General features: G+C 46.3%; 1 long non-coding RNA gene across 1 annotated transcript in view; it reads left to right on the forward strand.

The window, feature by feature from the left end:
- LOC135050180 (uncharacterized) overlaps nucleotides 1-21,048 on the forward strand; it is a 79,393-nt gene extending 58,345 nt beyond the window's left edge. The window contains exons 2-3 of the long non-coding RNA XR_010241564.1: nucleotides 20,687-20,752; nucleotides 20,918-21,048. This is a non-coding gene — a long non-coding RNA (uncharacterized LOC135050180). The remainder of the gene's footprint in view (nucleotides 1-20,686; nucleotides 20,753-20,917) is intronic.
- The last annotated feature ends 267 nt before the right edge of the window (nucleotides 21,049-21,315 follow it).

Consider the following 21,315-nt stretch of genomic DNA (forward strand, 5'->3'; position numbering starts at 1 on the left):
CAAAATCCTCTTCCAAGCGGGTCTTTTTACCTTGGAGAAAAACAAAGGAGAAACGGGTGAAAGAAACGGACCGTGGAATCACATTTTCATCACAACATTGTCTCTATCGTTGGGTCATAAATCACATCCATTGGAATTATAATATCCTCACTCCTTAGACTCATCACCTTGGTACTTCGTTTACACTTCGTTAAAGCCTGAACGCATTTAAATATCAAACCAATCGATATGACAACACCCAAGATACACAGAAGAAATTTCCCTACATCCATTATAATTCCTTGAGCCCATTCTCCTAAACCAGAGAACCAATTTCGCGGGTTCAACCATGACACCCAACCGGTCAGCTCATTACCCACAGCAGCAAGGGTGAGATTGTGTCTCCTGCGGAATTCCCACTTTAATTGGAGAATGTCGTCCATCTTTTGGTCTATGACCTCGACCGGGTCCTCGGTGCTATTCGTAATATAAGTGCAGCATTTTACGCCGTACTGCGTTGCCAGTGTGACACAATATCCGCCTGTCACTGCTGTGAGATAATTAAGAACCATCCTATGCTGAACCAGTTGTTTTATAAGCTTGGAGCTCCCTTCCGGTATACCTAAAAGTGTCGTCATACATTTCAGTGATATTGTCTAATAAATTTGCAAGCGCTGATATGTATCTATAATTCATCACTCCTCTGGCGGTACGAGTGATATCTAACGCGAGTAGAACCTGAATCCCGATGGATTCATGGATCAGATCAGAGGCCGGATGCTCTGTTCTTTCTATTAGGTGGCGTTTAACGATGTGCTCGTAATGAGTGTGAGTATAAGGAGCTTGGGCACCGCGGTGGATATCTTTCATTTTAGTATGTGATACAGTCATTACCTCAGGCAGTACTTTTCCAATATAACATAACCCTTCTGAGTTTGGGGCAAGCCACTTATACGCCTTCCTCCCACATATGACATATGCATCATCGGGGAGAACATATGGGACGGAGTAGGACATAACCATATTACACATTTTCCATATGAAATTTCCTAACCCTAATTCTCCCATCTGTTTAGTACACGTATCAGTTTGTACGATATGTGCACAGTATCCTGGTGATACCTCTCCAACTCTCATGGTTCTACTTCCTAGGGTATACCTATATGGGAAATATCTTCCACTACCGGCTAAGTGGCGTATAAGTTCTGTATCTGTAGGCAATCCATCGGCTCTATGTGATAATGTAATGGTTTCGTTATTCCATGACACTTCCCAATTTCCCGGCTTTCGGGGATTGGAAATGTTAAAGCACACTAAGGACCTATCCACATGGTATTGGTGGAGCTTCAAACTAGGAGGACTAGAGATATTAAACCTCTTGTCCACCTGCCTCCCACCACTTAACTCAAGTACCTCCCCTATCGTTAAAGGAAATGGTACTAGTCCTGATTTGCTGTGACTTTGAGGTACTTGAGAGCATACCCAACAGTCTGTTTGATTTAGTACTTTACCCACTAAGGAGTGATAGTCACTCAATGGATGCCTATCCATATGGATATTAAAACTGGATTGGCATTTCTTAATGCACCCATCCTCAATTACATTGTCACAATGCCTACAGATACAGTTTTCTTCAGCTAACAATCCTTCACAATTGTCTACAAATAACATGGCTGCTAGATCGTTTTCCGGTACTCGCCTTTGCTCGGTGATTGTGTTGTTATTGGAAATTTACACCTCCGTCTCAGTCATCAGAAATCCATTCTGGATCCTTTCTCGACCTCACTGGTACTCTCACCGAAACAGACTGCTCTGGTCAACATCAGGGTCAACATGAAAACACGGCTCACAGTCTCTCGAGGCGAGTCCATCTTACAGGAGGAGAAAAGGAGAAATTTGTAATGGGGGTACAGAAAAACAGTTTGAGGGGGAGAGAAACTTGTTACTATAATTAGTTCTCTAGTCTTGTCGTTCTTCTTGTTCTGCTGTCATCTCAAAGGTGCTGTCTCTCAGTCTTCCAAACGAACATTCCGGTGATGCAATATTCCTTCCAAACCAGCGATCTCTCTGTACGGAGCAAAAATCTTGCATTACCATTTGTCTAACTGATGGGTGACATACCATCTTTAAAACATGAAAACATGAGTGAGAAGAGAGAAAACAAAAAAAAAAACAAAAGAGAGAGAGAACAATTCATATATATATATATTACCTAAACCATCAATGAACAACAACCGGAAAAAAAATTTTTTTTTCAAACATTTTAAAACATTGTCAGATCATCATCAGGCTGTCCTATCTACATGTCCAAATGGATTCCTTGCGCAGTCCCTCCCACCAGCACCTCCATACTCCACCCTTTGTATCTGGCCAGGATACATTGATGTGGGTAGGTCATGCTGGGGTTTGGTAGACTTCTGCAAAGACCAAGTAGATATGCAATGTTTGAGTCCTACCAATAATCGTCAGAGATGGGGAGAGAAAAAAACATTTCACAGATACATTTACAACGTTTCACCTGGTCATTCCTGTGTCTTCAGGGAATGACCTCCCAATTTATTAACTATAACCTCAGGCTTACCATCAGTCCTAGTGATCACCTTTCCTGATTGCAACTTATAGGTGTAACTCAAAATTTTACATATGTGGTATCTGATTACGATTTTGTGTATCATAACTCTGCTCATGTTCTTGTCTAGGGGGTCTGACTTTATGTGGGCTGTTACAGTTACTGGCATAATGCCCTTCTCTTTTACAAAGATAACAAACCCTGGGCTTCTTCCAAGTGTCAGTGACCTGAGGTTTTGGTTGATTTGATGCCTCCTCAAACGCTTGGATGCTCATCACCATCAACCGCTTTCCCTGTACCTCCCTGATTCCTTGGATATCATGGTTATGTTGTTGTCTAGGGGGTTGATATGATTTTTGTGTATTTTTCACTCTACAGTCTCGTGCAAAATGTCCCTTTTTATGACAATTGTAACAGACTTCCACATTTGAATTTCTCGCAGTGGTGTGGGGCTTATGCTGGAGTGGTCTTGTGGTTAGGGCCTGTATACTTGCGGCCATTAACTTATCACTTTGTGACTCCCTGTATCTGGTGATATTCTGATCATGATCAATAGCGGCCTCTCTTAATGCGGCCACCGAGATATTTCTCCAGTTTGGGTTGGTGGTCTGTATCCTAGTTCTCAATACCTCCTTTAAGCCATTCATTAATACCTTAACCGCTATTTCTCTATGCTGTGCATTAGTTTTGATGTCTGTGATCCCAGTGTTTCTAGCCATTACTTGCAGTGCTCGATTGAAATAATTAGAAATACTTTCCCCTTCGTTTTGTCTTATGGAGAAAATTTCATTCCACTTGACAACGGCAGGGAAATATACTTCTAACTGTCGGTTAATCTGCTTAATACATTCCTGATTGTGTTCCTCCGTTTGAGGTACTTCTGTGTCTAATTGACAATCAGTAATAAATTCCGCAGGGTCAACACTGGAGGGCAAACATGCCCTCAGCACTGTCCGCCAATCTTTGTTGGTGGGTTCTGTGGCGTTTCCTAGGTCTTTAATAAACCTTTGACATGCGACTAGATTTTTCCTAGGATCAGGAAATTCAGACATAATTGATCTCAATTCGGTCCGGGACCAGAGACAGCGCATTGCACTGTCCCCGACGGGAATGATTCCCTGATCGTCAGTCTTCCCATTGGGGACTGTGATCACCCTGACAGGATCACATTCAACTACATCATCTTGCGTTGGTTCTACAATATGGGGTACATTTGTTTGTGCGTGATATATAACATTGTACGTACCTGTGGACACGACCTCACCTGACCCTCCGTTAGGGGGTTCGATTACTGCCTTTACCGATTTGGTCGTGTCCACCTGGATGTCTTGTGTGATGGCTGCTGGTAAAGGTGCCGACATCGTGCTGGGCTCACTTTCTTGCTTGTAGTCCTGAGGGAAGTTTGACATGGGGTGCGACTTGCACGGGTTAACATTTGTAATTTTTACACTTTCATTTTCATAAACATTATTACATTTTACACTTTCATTCTTAATACAGTTACTAAGTGCATTTTTATCGTACAACATTGTGCCTTTCTCCGCAACCATAATCCTCTCCATTGCCATGTCTCTCCTCCCAAGATGAGAGTCAGATATGTCAGTTAAACTTCTTTGCATTTCACTTTCCTGTTGCCACAATTTTAAATAGTCATAATGTTTGATCCGTCTCTTTGCTGATTTAATGAGACCTATCCTTCTCCTTAGATTTAGTAACACATCTGGGCTAAAGCTGCCTACTCTTGGGAACTTCTCCCCGTCATGTACAGTCATTCTTTCCCATTCATCACATAAAACCCCTGTGTGTGAACCGTATTTTTCACACATTACATACCTTGCCGACCCGATTGGTCGGTTTACTAAATCAACCCGAACCAAGGTTGATCGCCCCCTACCTGAATAACTGGCCCCCATAACTTGCAGGTGTTGCTTTTACTACCTCTGACCTTCAAATCAGGGTTTTCAGCGAACCCTTACAAAAACCAAGATGTCCGGGGCAGGCCGGCGGCGAAGTTTACCGAGTACTCCACTCACTCCTCGCCCACGTTGGCCAGTACTGCAATCACTGTATCCAGAGCTGTTGTACCCAACCTAGGGCCCCTATGAACCTTTACTTACTGGGGCGTGTTGGACCAGTACCCAGCAAGTATCGGTTGTTGGATAGTTCCCGAGTGACCAGCGAACCTCCCTTAAAATAAAAAAAATTACACAAATCACGTTAGAATGTGCAAATAGCGTTTATGACCCCTAGCGTACGCAAATGGTACTGGGTCAGATTACTAACTAATGCACACAATTACGTGCGGTACAATCGTTCGGCACACAAGCAACTAATCTTATGTGCGGAGCGACCAGTGGAATCGAAAATTTCTGCTGCGAATTCCTTCAGCCAGAGCTTCAATGGATGTTTAACAAGGGATGCCTCCCAAGCCACCATGCACGTCACTTACATGTATGTTCCTCACGAGAACTCGACTTCTTGTGGTTCAATCCAAAAAAATTGTAGAAACTTATATATACAAACACTCACTCACCACATGTACACTTTACTTTTGTTTCTATTTCTGCGCAGAAATTTCTTTCCTTTAGACCAGATGAGTCGCAAATTGGAGAAGGTTCTATTAGCTTAAAGTTCGGACACTAAAATTGACTTGCGCTATTTATCGCGTTGCTTCCTTTTCGCCTGTTAAAATAATACTATCGTGTGATTTGAGTTACGTGGGCGTACCCAGACGCTCCGTTGCGTAATATACGCTGCGTGCGTCGGCCTTTGTCTAGCGTACGCTTGTCTCACCCTTTTGTTAGAGACCCGTGTACGCCAGCCAGATATGTCCACCGAAACACAATTAACACGTTTATCAATGTAGATGATCCTTACCCGTGATCATCTACCGAACACCACACAGATCTCTCCTTGTATCCTAGGCAGAGCTGTGTGCGTGCTTTACAAATTACCCCTTAATGTATTACTTTTATTCTTTAACTACTAATAGCAACAAATCTTTCTTAGCACGTTATAAATTATAAAATGGCAAACAGGAGAGTGATATATGAAAATATACGAATGAAAAGAAATGCAGATATATGCGTGCGTGCGTACGCAAGACAGAAATAAACAGTTTTAAAAAGATACTAGCGTATTGTTCTTACCTCCGGTTCCGGATTCCTTCAGCACCCTTTACTAAGCGAAGCAGACGCTTATCCGGTCAGCACGACGAGGAATATTACCTCCCGCCCTTTGCTGATGGATAATGTTTGCTGAAATTACCTAGTGCAGATATGTGAAGGACGGACGAGCCGCCAATTGATAAAGCCTAATATATTTATCTTACTTAAATCCCTCTAAAAGGTCTAAGAACACAGTACGCTATTGGCGTAAGGAATACCGTAAGAGTACGCACGTTGCGTAACAATCGCTTAGCCGTGGTCGAGACGCACGAGCGTCACGTTCGCTCACGGCTAAGAGAGCACAGGCAAGCACGCTATAGGCTGCCGACTACCGTAATGATTCGCTATTAGCGTAACGGACGCTCGGGACCACGAGGAGATCACAAGCGGCGCTGACGCTCACAGAGTTAAACCTTAACAACTATACTATAAACAATATACTTATGCTGTAAACCCTTGTGCAGTGATAAGGTGTAAATGCAACACAATGTAACCTTGTTAGTTTAAAAGCTGTATGAGCGTATGTGACGCTCAGAGAACCCCTTAGCAATATAATAAACAGTCAAATACCGGTCTAAGGGTCTAACGCCTTTTAAGGAAATGAGTGAACGTTCAATCGCAAAAGAATAATACAATACAAGTTATACACTACCAAAATAACATAGAATATCTAACCAAGTAACTACACATAAAAAACAATAAAGATACAATCACTTTTAAGGGGGAAAGAGAGAGAGAGAGAGAGAGAGAGAGAGAGAGAGAGAATGAGAGAGAACGAGAGGGAATGGCTTATAACAATAAAGACAATATGATTGCAGAGAAACTTACGCACAAAGGGAAACAATCGCATGCGCCTCTGGATATCCAGCTCCCGATTATCAGCAATGAGAACCGTTGAAGAGAATAGAGAGCTGGCCCAGATCGGCTTGTCCTTTTATACACTACACACAATACAGTACAATGGTCCCTATATTCTTATTGTTCATTGGACACAGGAATTCGTCTTCGCATTATAACAAAAGGTCATAGGTTGATTCATACAGGTGGGCTGTGACTATTTCCAACTGCTCAGGTGGGTGGGAAACTAGGTTTCCCGCCGCATGGATAATAAAGTGCAAATAATAGTAAATGTCCATAAACTTCTTATGTCCATAACTATTCGCACGAGCGATTAATCCGCTCCAAACCAACACCGGAATATTGCTAATTAAATACTCTTCCGATGGATACTAAACACCACTGTGTAACCTCTGTCTGACCCTTCGTATCAAACAAAGAGGGATCTCTTTGTCTATGAACATGCTATATTACCTAAACTTTCAGATTCTATCAAAGGGACCATAATCTACAAAATACATTATATAGTTAAAATATGTTACGAACGAGTCGCCCGCTAGACGCACATAAACTCTACCGTAAATGCGCACACAGTGCGCCTGCGGGTGCCCGCAACGGCGAGTAGGCGCACGCACGGCAGGGCTCATGAACGTGCAACAGGCACTCGCATGAGGTGCAAATATGGCAGTGTGTAGCGTGATATTTTTCTGACTTTGACAGTTGGCTTCCTGTAGGCAGTCACACCCTGCCTTGTCAGCCCTAGACGGCTTCTACGGACTGCAGCCGATGCAGTCCATAGATGCCGGGGTTTTGAGCATGAGCAGTACGGTCACCGATACTGCGTAGGTGCCGGCACACAGGTGGTGGCGGGGACAAGGTGGCGGAAACCCGGCAGCATAGCCAGCGGCAGCTCTCCTCCTCCACCCACTCTAATTCTGGTTCCTCGTTGCATGTGACTATAAGGATATAGATAGAGGGGCAGATTTTTTAAGCTTATCAAAGCTTGGAGAGAGATAAAGTGGAGAGAGATAAAGTACCAAACAATCAGCTCCTATCTCATTTTACAGGGTGTGTTTGAAAAATGATGAGCTGATTAGCTGGTATTTTATCTCTCTCCACTTGAACCGCTTTGGGCAACTTCTACACTTTGGGGGTCATTCCGAGTTGTTCGCTCGCTGCCGTTTTTAGCAGCGCAGCGAACAGGTTACTACTGCGCATGCGTATGCACCGCAATGCGCAGGCGCATTGTTCGGGTATAAAGCGTATCGTTGCTGGGCGATGGATTTAACGAAGAATCCATTCGCACAGCTGATCGCAAGGAGATTGACAGAAAGAGGGCGTTTGTGGGTGTCATCTGACCATTTTCAGGGAGTGTTTGGAAAAACGCAGGCGTGTCCAAGCGTTTGCAGGGCGGGTGTCTGACGTCAATTCCGGGACCGGACAGGCTGAAGTGATCGCAAGGGCTGAGTAAGTCCAGAGCTACTCAGAAACTGCAAAAAACTTTTTCGTCCCGCTCGGCTGCACACGCGTTCACACACTTGCAAAGCGAAAATACACTCCCGCGTCGGCGGCGACTATGCGTTTGCACTGCTGCTAAAAGTAGCTAGCGAGCGATCAACTCGGAATGACCACCTTTATCTCTCTGCAAGACTTGATAAATCTCCCCCTCGATGAGAAACAGTACTTTAACCTCTTCGCTGTGAAGGAGTCCTAGTCATCATATGCATGTATAAATAAACTGTGAATGATGAATGGGACTCGTAATCTGCTTTTCCAGGAGGTAATAAAAAAAATAAACAAATGTAACTTTCCCCACCAGTCCGGATGACCAGTGGGGACATTCTGGAAGCCACAGGAAGGTCCCGCAGGTACGAATGCATACTTATGGCAGTGTAATGCTAAAAAAATTAAAAAGATTTTACATCCCTCTATCTTCCCCATTGTATAAGATAGAAAGATGGAGGGATCCTTGTTTGAAAGAGGGGGGTATCCTCTTTTAATACACCACTGTACCCCTATAGAGATTTTTGCCTGGTGATTAGCGTAATCTCCAAGGCCATAGGGAGTGGTGTGCAAGTAGTGTTATCACCCAGGGCACAGGTCCCTTGGTGAGTAACCTTCGATGCACCATGGGATCTGCATCTGACTAACAGGGTGCCTGGAATGCGGTCAGTAGCATTGCTGCAATGCTGCGCGGAGCAGAGATGGAACTACCATTGGTGCAGCAGGTGCATTGCACCGGGGCCCACTGCTGCCCAAGAACAGCAATGAGTTATCCCCTGGCCCCTCCCCACAGACCATTTTGAGCAATGTCGTATTAGGGTGGCCAATCCCGGGTCATTTTTTCAATCCCGGGTGTCGGGATTGAAAAATGGTCAATGGCGGGATTCCCAGGATTGGCTTTCTTCATTGTGTGTCCGCTAACCCCGCCTCTCCCCACCCGCCCCGCAGACAAATCAACTGAGGACGCTCACCGCTGCCCAACATTAAAGGGCCACCTGATCCCTCAATTCCCGAGATTGGAGCCTCCAATCCCGGGATTGAATCCTGGCCTATTTTTGGCCTAAATCCCGGGATTGGCCACCCTATGTCGTATGAATGGCCCAGTGCAGAAAGCAAGGTGGACCACACTGCCTGGGGGACCTGACCCCTTACCTTAGGGAGGAGGGCTGACCTTGTGTGTGCTGGACTGATCGAGGAGTCCTGCCATCTATCAGTGCTGATGATCACAGCTACATACAGTACTGCCTCTATGTAACAGACAGCTGTACATTTTCTCTGATTCACTGTTGTATGTGAATTACAGGAAGCTCACAACCACTGTAACTGGCACTGTCAGAGTCTGCCTGACCGAGCGCCAAACTGAGGAAAGCACAATGGGTGCGGGCCCGTCACAAACAGAGCATAGGCCGCTGTGTTCCTGCCTCCATCAAGGTACATGCCCCCTGTTCCCCACACCACACATAACATGATGCGTGTACATCTGTCACCCACTGTCTTTCCATGTCACCCCTTGCATCTTCTACCTCCCCTTGCCTTCCATTGTCACCTTCTGCCTCTTTCTGTCACCCACTGCCATGTGGCATATTGTGAACTTGGCGTGGAGGAGGAGGGCCCAACTTATATTTCTGTACCCGGGCCCATCAATCACAAGTTCCGCCACTGGCTCGGAGCATCCAAATTGTGTAGAGCTGCTCCACTCTCTACCTCTGTGGTCCATCTCTCTTATATGACATCACAAATTCAGGGGTGGGGCCGCACTGGACAATATTACACTATGCTGCCCATATATCGGTTGGAGAGCATTACATGCCCTATCACGCCCATAATTACACCTGTAAATGTGGAGTCGCCCAGATATTATGTAATTCTTTCAAATTATGTGGCCCCATTTTGGTATTGGGGCAGATTTACTAAGCATTGGAGAGTGATAAAGTGGAGAGAGCTAAACTACCAGGCCCCATGCCAGGGAAATTTTTTCCATATAACTCCCCCACTCTAGTAGGGCCTGAATGCGGAGCATTCTGGAGATTGGTCCCTGCAGCTACCGATAGCCCGTTGAGGCCTATGGGCTACAGATTGCATAGTTAGCAGTGGGAGGGTTCCACTGAACGTGCCCAGATATGCAGTTCTTGATAAATGGGTCCCAGAGAAAGAAGCAAACATTATCTCCTGTGCTTCTGTGAAGGTGCAGCTCTGTCTCCTGGTAGTAATCACCCACTACCCAACATAAAATAAGATTTTACTTACCGATAAATCTATTTCTCGTAGTCCGTAGTGGATGCTGGGACTCCGTCAGGACCATGGGGATTAGCGGCTCCGCAGGAGACAGGGCACAAAAATAAAGCTTTAGGATCAGGTGGTGTGCACTGGCTCCTCCCCCCATGACCCTCCTCCAAGCCTCAGTTAGGATACTGTGCCCGGACGAGCGTACACAATAAGGAAGGATTTTGAATCCCGGGTAAGACTCATACCAGCCACACCAATCACACCGTACAACTTGTGATCTGAACCCAGTTAACAGTATGACAAACGTAGGAGCCTCTGAACAGACGGCTCACAACAATAACAACCCGATTTTTTTGTAACAATAACTATGTACAAGTATTGCAGACAGTCCGCACTTGGGATGGGCGCCCAGCATCCACTACGGACTACGAGAAATAGATTTATCGGTAAGTAAAATCTTATTTTCTCTGACGTCCTAGTAGATGCTGGGACTCCGTCAGGACCATGGGGATTATACCAAAGCTCCCAAACGGGCGGGAGAGTGCGGATGACTCTGCAGCACCGAATAAGAGAACTCCAGGTCCTCTTTAGCCAGGGTATCAAATTTGTAGAATTTTACAAACGTGTTCTCCCCCGACCACGTAGCTGCTCGGCAGAGTTGTAATGCCGAGACCCCTCGGGCAGCCGCCCAGGATGAGCCCACCTTCCTTGTGGAATGGGCCTTGACAGATTTAGGCTGTGGCAGGCCTGCCACAGAATGTGCAAGTTGAATTGTGTTACAAATCCAACGAGCAATCGTCTGCTTAGAAGCAGGAGCACCCAGCTTGTTGGGTGCATACAGTATAAACAGCGAGTCAGATTTTCTGACTCCAGCCGTCCTTGAAATATATATTTTCAATGCCCGGACAACGTCCAGCAACTTGGAATCCTCCAAATCGCTAGTAGCCGCAGGCACCACAATAGGCTGGTTCAGGTGAAACGCTGACACCACCTTAGGCAGAAACTGAGGACGCGTCCGCAGTTCTGCCCTGTCCGAATAGAAAATCAGATATGGGCTTTTATACGATAAAGCCGCCAATTCTGATACTCTCCTGGCTGAAGCCAGGGCCAGTAGCATGGTTACTTTCCACGTAAGATATTTCAAATCCACCGATTTGAGTGGCTCAAACCAATGGGATTTGAGAAAATCCAAAACTACATTAAGGTCCCACGGAGCCACTGGGGGCACAACCGGGGGCTGTATATGTAGTACTCCTTTTACAAAAGTCTGGACTTCAGGAACTGAAGCCAATTCTTTCTGGAAGAAAATCGACAGGGCCGAAATTTGAACCTTAATGGACCCCAATTTGAGGCCCATAGACAATCCTGTTTGCAGGAAATGTAGGAATCGACCCAGTTGAAATTCCTCCGTGGGGGCCTTCCTGGCCTCACACCACGCAACATATTTTCTCCAAATGCGGTGATAATGTTGTGCAGTCACCTCCTTCCTGGCTTTTACCAGTGTAGGAATGACCTCTTCCGGAATGCCTTTTTCCCTTAGAATTCGGCGTTCAACCGCCATGCCGTCAAACGCAGCCGCGGTAAGTCTTGGAATAGACACGGTCCCTGCTGAAGCAGGTCCCGTCTTAGAGGTAGAGGCCACGGATCTTCCGTGAGCATCTCCTGAAGTTCCGGGTACCAAGTTCTTCTTGGCCAATCCGGAGCCACGAGTATCGTTCTTACTCCCCTTTGCCGTATAATTCTCAGTATTTTTGGTATGAGAGGCAGAGGAGGAAACACATACACTGACTGGAACACCCACGGTGTTACCAGAGCGTCCACAGCTATTGCCTGAGGGTCTCTTGACCTGGCGCAATACCTGTCCAGTTTTTTGTTGAGGCGAGACGCCATCATATCCACCTTTGGTTTTTCCCAACGGTTCACAATCATGTGGAAGACTTCTGGATGAAGTCCCCACTCTCCCGGGTGTAGATCGTGTCTGCTGAGGAAGTCTGCTTCCCAGTTGTCCACTCCCGGAATGAACACTGCTGACAGTGCTATCACATGATCTTCCGCCCAGCGAAGAATCCTTGCAGCTTCTGCCATTGCTCTCCTGCTTCTTGTGCCGCCCTGTCTGTTTACGTGGGCGACTGCCGTGATGTTGTCCGACTGGATCAACACCGGCTGACCCTGAAGCAGGGGTTTTGCCAGGCTTAGAGCATTGTAAATCGCTCTTAGCTCCAGTATATTTATGTGAAGAGACATCTCCAGGCTTGACCATACTCCCTGGAAGTTTCTTCCCTGTGTGACCGCTCCCCAGCCTCTCAGACTGGCATCCGTGGTCACCAGGACCCAGTCCTGTATGCCGAATCTGCGGCCCTCTAACAGATGAGCACTCTGCAACCACCACAGAAGAGACACCCTTGTCCGTGGCGATAAGGTTATCCGCTGATGCATCTGCAGATGCGATCCGGACCATTTGTCCAGCAGATCCCACTGAAAAGTTTGTGCGTGGAATCTGCCGAATGGAATCGCTTCGTAAGAAGCCACCATTTTTCCCAGGACTCTTGTGCATTGATGCACAGACACTTTTCCTGGTTTTAGGAGGTTCCTGACAAGTTCGGATAACTCCCTGGCTTTCTCCTCCGGAAGAAACACCTTTTTCTGAACCGTGTCCAGAATCATTCCCAGGAACAGCAGACGTGTCGTCGGGTTCAATTGAGATTTTGGAAAATTCAGAATCCACCCGTGCCGTTGCAGCACTACTTGGGTTAGTGCTACTACGTCTTCCAGCTGTTCTCTGGACCTTGCCCTTATCAGGAGATCGTCCAAGTAAGGGATAATTAATACGCCTTTTCTTCGCAGAAGAAACATCATCTCGGCCATTACCTTGGTAAAGACCCGAGGTGCCGTGGACAATCCAAACGGCAGCGTCTGAAACTGATAATGACAGTTTTGCACCACGAACCTGAGGTACCCTTGGTGTGAAGGGCAAATTGGGACATGCAGGTAAGCATCCTTGATGTCCAGGGACACCATAAAGTCCCCTTCTTCCAGATTCGCTATCACTGCTCTGAGTGACTCCATCTTGAACTTGAATTTTTGTATGTACAGGTTCAAAGATTTCAGATTTAGAATAGGTCTTACCGAGCCGTCCGGCTTCGGTACCACAAATAGCGTGGAGTAATACCCCTTTCCCTGTTGTAGGAGGGGTACCTTGACTATCACCTGCTGAGAAAACAGCTTGTGAATGGCTTCCAATACCGTCGCCCTGTCTGAGGGAGACGTTGGCAAAGCAGACTTTAGGAACCGGCGAGGGGGAGACTTCGAATTCCAACCTGTAACCCTGAGATACTACCTGCAGGATCCAGGGGTCCACCTGTGAGCAAGCCCACTGCGCGCTGAAATTCTTGAGTCGACCCCCCACCGCTCCTGAGTCCGCTTGTAAAGCCCCAGCGTCATGCTGAGGGCTTTGCAGAACCCGGGGAGGGCTTCTGTTCCTGGGAAGGAGCTGCTTGCTGCCCTCTCTTACCCTTTCCTCTGCCTCGGGGCAGATATGACTGTCCTTTTGCCCGCTTGTTCTTATAGGACCGAAAGGACTGCGGCTGAAAAGACGGTGTCTTTTTCTGTTGGGAGGGGGTCTGAGGTAAAAAGGTGGATTTCCCGGCAGTTGCCGTGGCCACCAGATCCGATAGACCCACGCCAAATAATTCCTCCCCTTTATACGGCAATACTTCCATATGCCGTTTGGAATCCGCATCACCTGACCACTGTCGCGTCCATAAACTTCTTCTGGCAGATATGGACATCGCACTTACTCTCGATGCCAGAGTGCAAATATCCCTCTGAGCATCTCGCATATAAAGAAAAGCATCCTTTAATTGCTCTAAAGTCAATAAAATACTGTCCCTATCCAGGGTATCAATATTTTCAGTCAGGGAATCCGACCAGACCACCCCAGCACTCCACATCCAGGCTGAGGCGATGGCTGGTCGCAGTATAACACCAGTATGTGTGTATATACTTTTTAGGGTAGTTTCCAGCCTCCTATCAGCTGGATCCTTGAGGGCGGCCGTATCAGGAGACGGTAACGCCACTTGTTTTGATAAGCGTGTGAGCGCCTTATCCACCCTAGGGGGTGTTTCCCAGCGCGCCCTAACCTCTGGCGGGAAAGGGTATAATGCCAATAACTTTTTTGAAATTAGCACTTTTCTATCTGGGTTAACCCACGCTTCATCACATACATCATTCAATTCCTCTGATTCAGGAAAAACTACAGGTAGTTTTTTCACACCCCACATAATACCCCTTTTTGTGGTACTTGCAGTATCAGAGATATGTAAAGCCTCCTTCATTGCCGTGATCATATAACGTGTGGCCCTACTGGAAAATACGTTTGTTTCTTCACCGTCGACACTAGATTCAGTGTCCGTGTCTGGGTCTGTGTCGACCGACTGAGGTAAAGGGCGTTTTACAGCCCCTGACGGTGTCTGAGACGCCTGGGCAGGTACTAACTGGTCTCATGTCGTCAACTGATTTTTGTAATGTGCTGACATTATCACGTAATTCCATACACAAAGCCATCCATTCCGGTGTCGACTCCCTGGGGGGTGACATCACCATTACCGGCAATTGCTCTGCCTCCACACCAACATCGTCCTCATACATGTCGACACACACGTACCGACACACAGCAGACACACAGGGAATGCTCTATTGAAGACAGGACCCCACTAGCCCTTTGGGGAGACAGAGGGAGAGTTTGCCAGCACACACCCAAGCGCTATAATATATATGGGAACAACCCTATATAAGTGTTGTATCCTTATAGCAGCTTAAATATAGTAATATCGCCAAAAAAAGTGCCCCCCCTCTCTGTTTTACCCTGTTTCTGTAGTGCAGTGCAGGGGAGAGTCCTGGGAGCCTTCCTCACAGCGGAGCTGAGCAGGAAAATGGCGCTGTGTGCTGAGGAGAATAAGCCCCGCCCCCTATTTCGGCGGGCTCTTCTCCCGGAGTTTGTGAGATCTGGCAGGGGTTAAATACATCCATATAGCCTCAAGGACTATATGTGATGTATTTTTAGCCATAAGAAAGGTATAATACATTGCTGCCCAGGGCGCCCCCCCCAGCGCCCTGCACCCTCAGTGACCGCTGTGTGAAGTGTGCTGACAACAATGGCGCACAGCTGCAGTGCTGTGCGCTACCTCATGAAGACTGAAAAGTCTTCTGCCGCCTGTTTCTGGACCTCTTCAATCTTCGGCATCTGCAAGGGGGGTCGGCGGCGCGGCTCCGGGACCGGACTCCATGGCTGGGCCTGTGTTCGATCCCTCTGGAGCTAATGGTGTCCAGTAGCCTAAGAAGCCAATCCATCCTGCACGCAGGTGAGTTCACTTCTGTCCCCTAAGTCCCTCGATGCAGTGAGCCTGTTGCCAGCAGGACTCACTGAAAATAAAAAACCTAAAAACTTTTTCTAAGCAGCTCTTTAGGAGAGCCACCTAGATTGCACCCTGCTCGGACGGGCACAAAAACCTAACTGAGGCTTGGAGGAGGGTCATGGGGGGAGGAGCCAGTGCACACCACCTGATCCTAAAGCTTTATTTTTGTGCCCTGTCTCCTGCGGAGCCGCTAATCCCCATGGTCCTGATGGAGTCCCAGCATCCACTAGGACGTCAGAGAAACATATAATAAACCAAACATGAAAGAAGCTCATAATAAACCAAACATGAAACAAGCTCTCCTGTGGGGTAAAAAGTTATGGATAACCACAAGGCTGGTGGCACAGGTCATCCAATGTCACTTTAAACTCCGTAATATAGTTCAACCAAAGGCACTCATTCCGAGTTGTTCGCTCGCAATCTGCTTTTAGCAGCTTTGCACACGCTAAGCCGCCGCCTACTGGGAGTGAATCTTAGCTTATCAAAATTGCGAACGAAAGATTAGCAAATTTGCGAATAGACACTTCTTAGCAGTTTCTGAGTAGCTCCACACTTACTCGGCATCTGCGATCAGTTCAGTACTTGTCGTTCCTGGTTTGACGTCACAAACACACCCAGCGTTCGCCCAGACACTCCTCCGTTTCTCCAGCCACTCCCGCGTTTTTCCCAGAAACGGTAGCGTTTTTTCGCACACACCCATAAAACGGCCAGTTTCCGCCCAGAAACACCCACTTCCTGTCAATCACATTACGATCACCAGAACGAAGAAAAAACCTCGTAATGCCGTGAGTAAAATACCTAACTGCATAGCAAATTTACTTGGCGCAGTCGCACTGCGGGCATTGCGCATGCGCATTAGCGACTAATCGCTCCGTTGCGAGAAAAAAATAACGAGCGAACAACTCGGAATGACCCCCAAAGTCGTCTATTTAGTCCACTCCTCTGTTCTCAGAATGCGATTATAGTCAGTTGACGTTCTAACTTTTACACTTGTATGGGTTGCTTCTGGTCCTCTCAACCTCCCAATGGGGATTTAGAAGGATTTTCATGCAAGTCATAGATGTTCAAAATGAAACCGTTGGGTCCCTCCTGGGATTTATGGAACCCACAGCAATACTGCTACTCCTACAAGATGGTATGTTGCCATTCTCAATCTGTCCAGCAGAGCATTTTGACTGTATGTCTTTATTAAGGTGTAGTTTGACAAGGTCATACAGACGGAAAATGTTGTTTCTATTTAGCCGGAACATCTGTATGACCTGGTCATCGGCCAATGCGTTTAAGTTTAAACGCCCCCTAAACAAACAAGGCCTGCGCAGCCTCCGCGGCACCTGTACAACCTGCTGACCATGTTCAGTTTCCTGGCCCTGGTTTCTTCTAGCCTGATGGAGCAGTCTCAGGTATCCCCCAGCAAACAAAAAATCAGTACTACACACGGCAGCAGCCATCTCAGAGTGAGAGATTTGTAAAATGTGCTTGGGTCCCTTTTAAAGGGCCAAAAATGCAGGTGTGATTAATGTAGAATTTGAAACACATGTAAACACGCTTCTCAAAAGCAGGTCTATTTTTTTCCTGTGTTTTTTTACGGTTCGCTTTTTTTCACGGCCGCAAATGCACTTTCACGGTAGAGATTAAAAATCCGAATGAATAGTAAATTATTATACCTACACAGCTGCGTTTGACCGATGGTGTATTCATTCGTATTTGTGAAGTTGTGTCGCAAAAAAAATACGAATGCCCTCATCACTGCTGAGATTTGTGATTAGTAAATTCCCGAGATGACACTTCGAAGAAAAAACACCAAATCGGTCAAAATCGGGAGCTTAGTAAATATACCCCAATGACTGTGAGCTTGTAAAATATGTGATAATAAATAACATTCAAAGTATGTATTCATATATATTCGATTGAATGAAGATAAAATGTTCTGCAACAATGTTTGTAAATGTTGACTTTATTGACAACAGGGTTATTATGTACATCGTGGAAATTTGGTGTTGTGATAAAAAATTGAAATATAAAAACAAAAAAATGCTATCATGATGATGGCCCTATTTTTATGTGGAGACCTGGAGCTGGAGCGCCATTCGCCTCATTGTTAATCTGGCCTTGCTCTGAATCAGGCACACAGCCTGCCTCTATTGTGCTAGAGCACCCAGTTCCAGGATCTCCAGCAGCGTGCCTCTATTGTGCTACAGCACCCAGTTCCAGTATCTCCAGCAGCCTGCCTCTATTGTGCTACAGCACCCAGTTCCAGTATCTCCAGCAGCCTGTCGCTATTGTGCTACAGCAACCAGTTCCAGTATCTCCAGCAGCCTGCCTCTATTGTGCCAGAGCACCCAGTTCCAGGATCTCCAGCAGCCTGTCTCTATTGTGCTACAGGAACCAGTTCCAGTATCTCCAGCAGCCTGTCACTATTGTGCTACAGCAACCAGTTCCAGTATCTCCAGCAGCCTGCCTCTATTGTGCCACAGCACCCAGTTCCAGGATCTCCAGCAGCCTGTCTCTATTGTGCTACAGCAACCAGTTCCAGTATCTCTAGCAGCCTGCCTCTATTGTGCTACAACCCCCATAGTTCCATTATTTCCAGCAGCCTACCTCTATTGTGCCACAGCACCCAGTTCCAGGATCTCCAGCAGCCTGCCTCTATTGTGCCACAGCACCCAGTTCTAGGATCTCCAGCAGCCTGTCTCTATTGTGCTACAGGAACCAGTTCCAGTATCTCCAGCAGCCTGTCGCTATTGTGCTACAGCAACCAGTTCCAGTATCTTCAGCAGCCTGTCGCTATTGTGCTACAGCAACCAGTTCCAGTATCTCCAGCAGCCTGCCTCTATTGTGCCACAGCACCCAGTTCCAGGATCTCCAGCAGCCTGTCTCTATTGTGCTACAGCACCCAGTTCCAGTACCTTCAGCAGCCTGCCGCTATTGTGCTACAGCAACCAGTTCCAGTATCTCCAGCAGCCTGCCTCTATTGTGCCACAGCACCCAGTTCCAGTATCTCCAGCAGCCTACCTCTATTGTGCCACAGCAACCAGTTCCAGGATCTCCAGCAGCCTGTCTCTATTGTGCTACAGCAACCAGTTCCAGTATCTCCAGCAGCCTGCCTCTATTGTGCTACAGCACCCAGTTTCAGTATCTCCAGCAGCCTGCCGCTATTGTGCTACAGCAACCAGTTCCAGGATCTCCAGCAGCCTGTCTATTGTTCTACAGCAACCAGTTCCAGTATCTCCAGCAGCCTGTCTCTATTGTGCCACAGCACCCAGTTCCAGTATCTCCAGCAGCCGACGTCTATTGTGCCACAGCACCCAGTTCCAGAATCTCCAGCAGCCTGCCTCTATTGTGCTACAACCCCCATAGTTCCATTATCTTCAGCAGCCTTTGGGAGAATCAACTGTTCTTTTGAGAGTCTAGGAGAGCCCCTCAAATTACCTGACTCTCCCAGGCATTCTGGGAGAGTTGGCAAACATGGTCTGGAACCGTGTAGGCTAAGCACATGGCTGTGGTTTCGCTCTGTCACATGAACACTGCAGAAACTGCGGCTGTCGCTTACACTGATGGGGCGAGGCTGTACTATTTTGCGGGTGTGGAATATTCCCTAGCAGGCCCAGCACCCCCTCCCCCTTAGTGCCCCTGTAAGTGCCGCTCTTGGTAATGGGGTGGCCTAGAAATCAACAAGTAATTTCCCAACCATGCCAGGCTATGTGGTCTGTTGATTTTGGGTAGTAACCAAAATTGAGATTCTAGGGATGGAAACTTTGCCACATGGTGAAGAAGGAAGAAGTAGACAAACAACACAAATTTGAACTAAAGCTTAATTTAATACAGTTTTGGTTTATTTAATCCAATTTTTTAAAAGTTTTTTAATTTTTTAAAAGTCATTTGTCTTTATCTATATGTTGTAACATAAATCTCCTTTCCTTCTTTATTGTCCCACTGTAATTTAAATGGGGGAGTGTGGACAACAAAACCCCCAAAAACTACTGATACAAATTGACCAACACAACATGTTCTAAGCTGGAATTCCTAGTGATTACCCTTCACCAGCAACTGACCACCAAAAGGCTAGCATTGGAAAACACTTGTGAAGGATCCTTTTCCAGTATCGACCTTTCATGTTAACCTTTTGTCTGTCTACCACAGTGTTTCCCAACCACGGTCCTCAAGGCACACTAACAGTCCTGGTTTTAGTGATATCCAGGCTTGAACACAGGTGACTTAATTAGTACCTCAGTTATTTGATTTAACCATCTGTGCTGAAGCCTGGATATCACTAAAACCTGCACTGTTGGTGTGCCTTGAGGACCGCGGTTGGGAATGCCTGGTCTACCATATGGGTTCACCCTATCGCATGTAGATCTTGTATACCACACCCATATTTACTGTATTGGCAATATACAGTAAAAGGCAAATAAAAGTTAAGGTATATTTATTTATTTATTAACACGTTCTTATATAGCGCAGCATATACCGTTGCGCTTTACAATTAGAACAACAGTAATAGCACAAAACTGGGTAAAAACAGACAGACATAGAGGTAGGAAGGCCCTGCTCGCAAGCTTACACTCTATAGGGAAATAGGCATTGATACACAAGGATGGATGCTACCTATTGCATAATGGTCCACCAGATTGCTAGGTTCTTAATGGGTTGTATGATATGATCACCCCACAATGTTGCCAAGTGTCAGGAGGGTCTGAGAGTAAAGAAAGAGACAAGATATGTGATGTTATGTGTACTGTACAAAGAGGATTATATAGATTGTAAGCTTGTGAGCAGGGCCTTCTTACCTCTATGCCTGTCTGTTTTTGCCCAGTTTTGTTCTATTACTGTTGTTCTAATTCTAAAGCGCAACGGAATATGCTGCGCTATATAAGAAACTGTTAATAAATAAAAAAATAAAAGGTTTGATATATATATATTATGGTACAACAGCACCCTCTGGTGGCTAGATGTAGTAATTTTTCTTTCTTTCTAATTTTGGTCCTCAAAAGAGCCTTTCTCAAATGTACAATACAGAGGAAATAACTAGAGGTGGAATAATGGACACGAATGCACAGGTAAGATGTTTCCGAAGCCTTTACTCCGCTGTCCAAAGATTTGGTCTAGACAATATTTGTTTTATGTCTTATAAATAAACATTCAAGTGATATTAAAAAACAGATTGTTTCCATAGCATCAGCAACTTGGACGGCTTTTACAGTAATACATTTCTTCTTTCACAGCAATCTACGTTCCAAGGAATGATCCTCATGCACACTTTTTCAGAGAGGATTCTGGCAAGGGGCAATCTACTGTAACCTTTTCTATACCAGGCGAAGAATCTGGGGCATAACTTCATCTCTATGGGCCCCATAGCAAGATTTGGAAAGGGCGAGAGTGATGGGGAGTGTGGGGGGGTGGGGGTTTAGGTGATTGGGGTCAGAAAACCAGAGACAGGGCAGGGCGTGACAGTGGCTGGAGGTTACGGGCAGGATGGACACTGATATAACTCACTGGGAAATGGCGTGACTACACCATAGTACCCAAAATTCAAATGACACCACAATGAAGTGCTCCTTAGTCACGTTATGTCACACAGTATTGCCCATCCATGTTATGCCATTCCATAGTAGTGCCCCTT

Source organism: Pseudophryne corroboree, chromosome 2 (genome assembly GCF_028390025.1).
Source record: "Pseudophryne corroboree isolate aPseCor3 chromosome 2, aPseCor3.hap2, whole genome shotgun sequence".
Lineage (NCBI taxonomy): Eukaryota > Metazoa > Chordata > Amphibia > Anura > Myobatrachidae > Pseudophryne > Pseudophryne corroboree.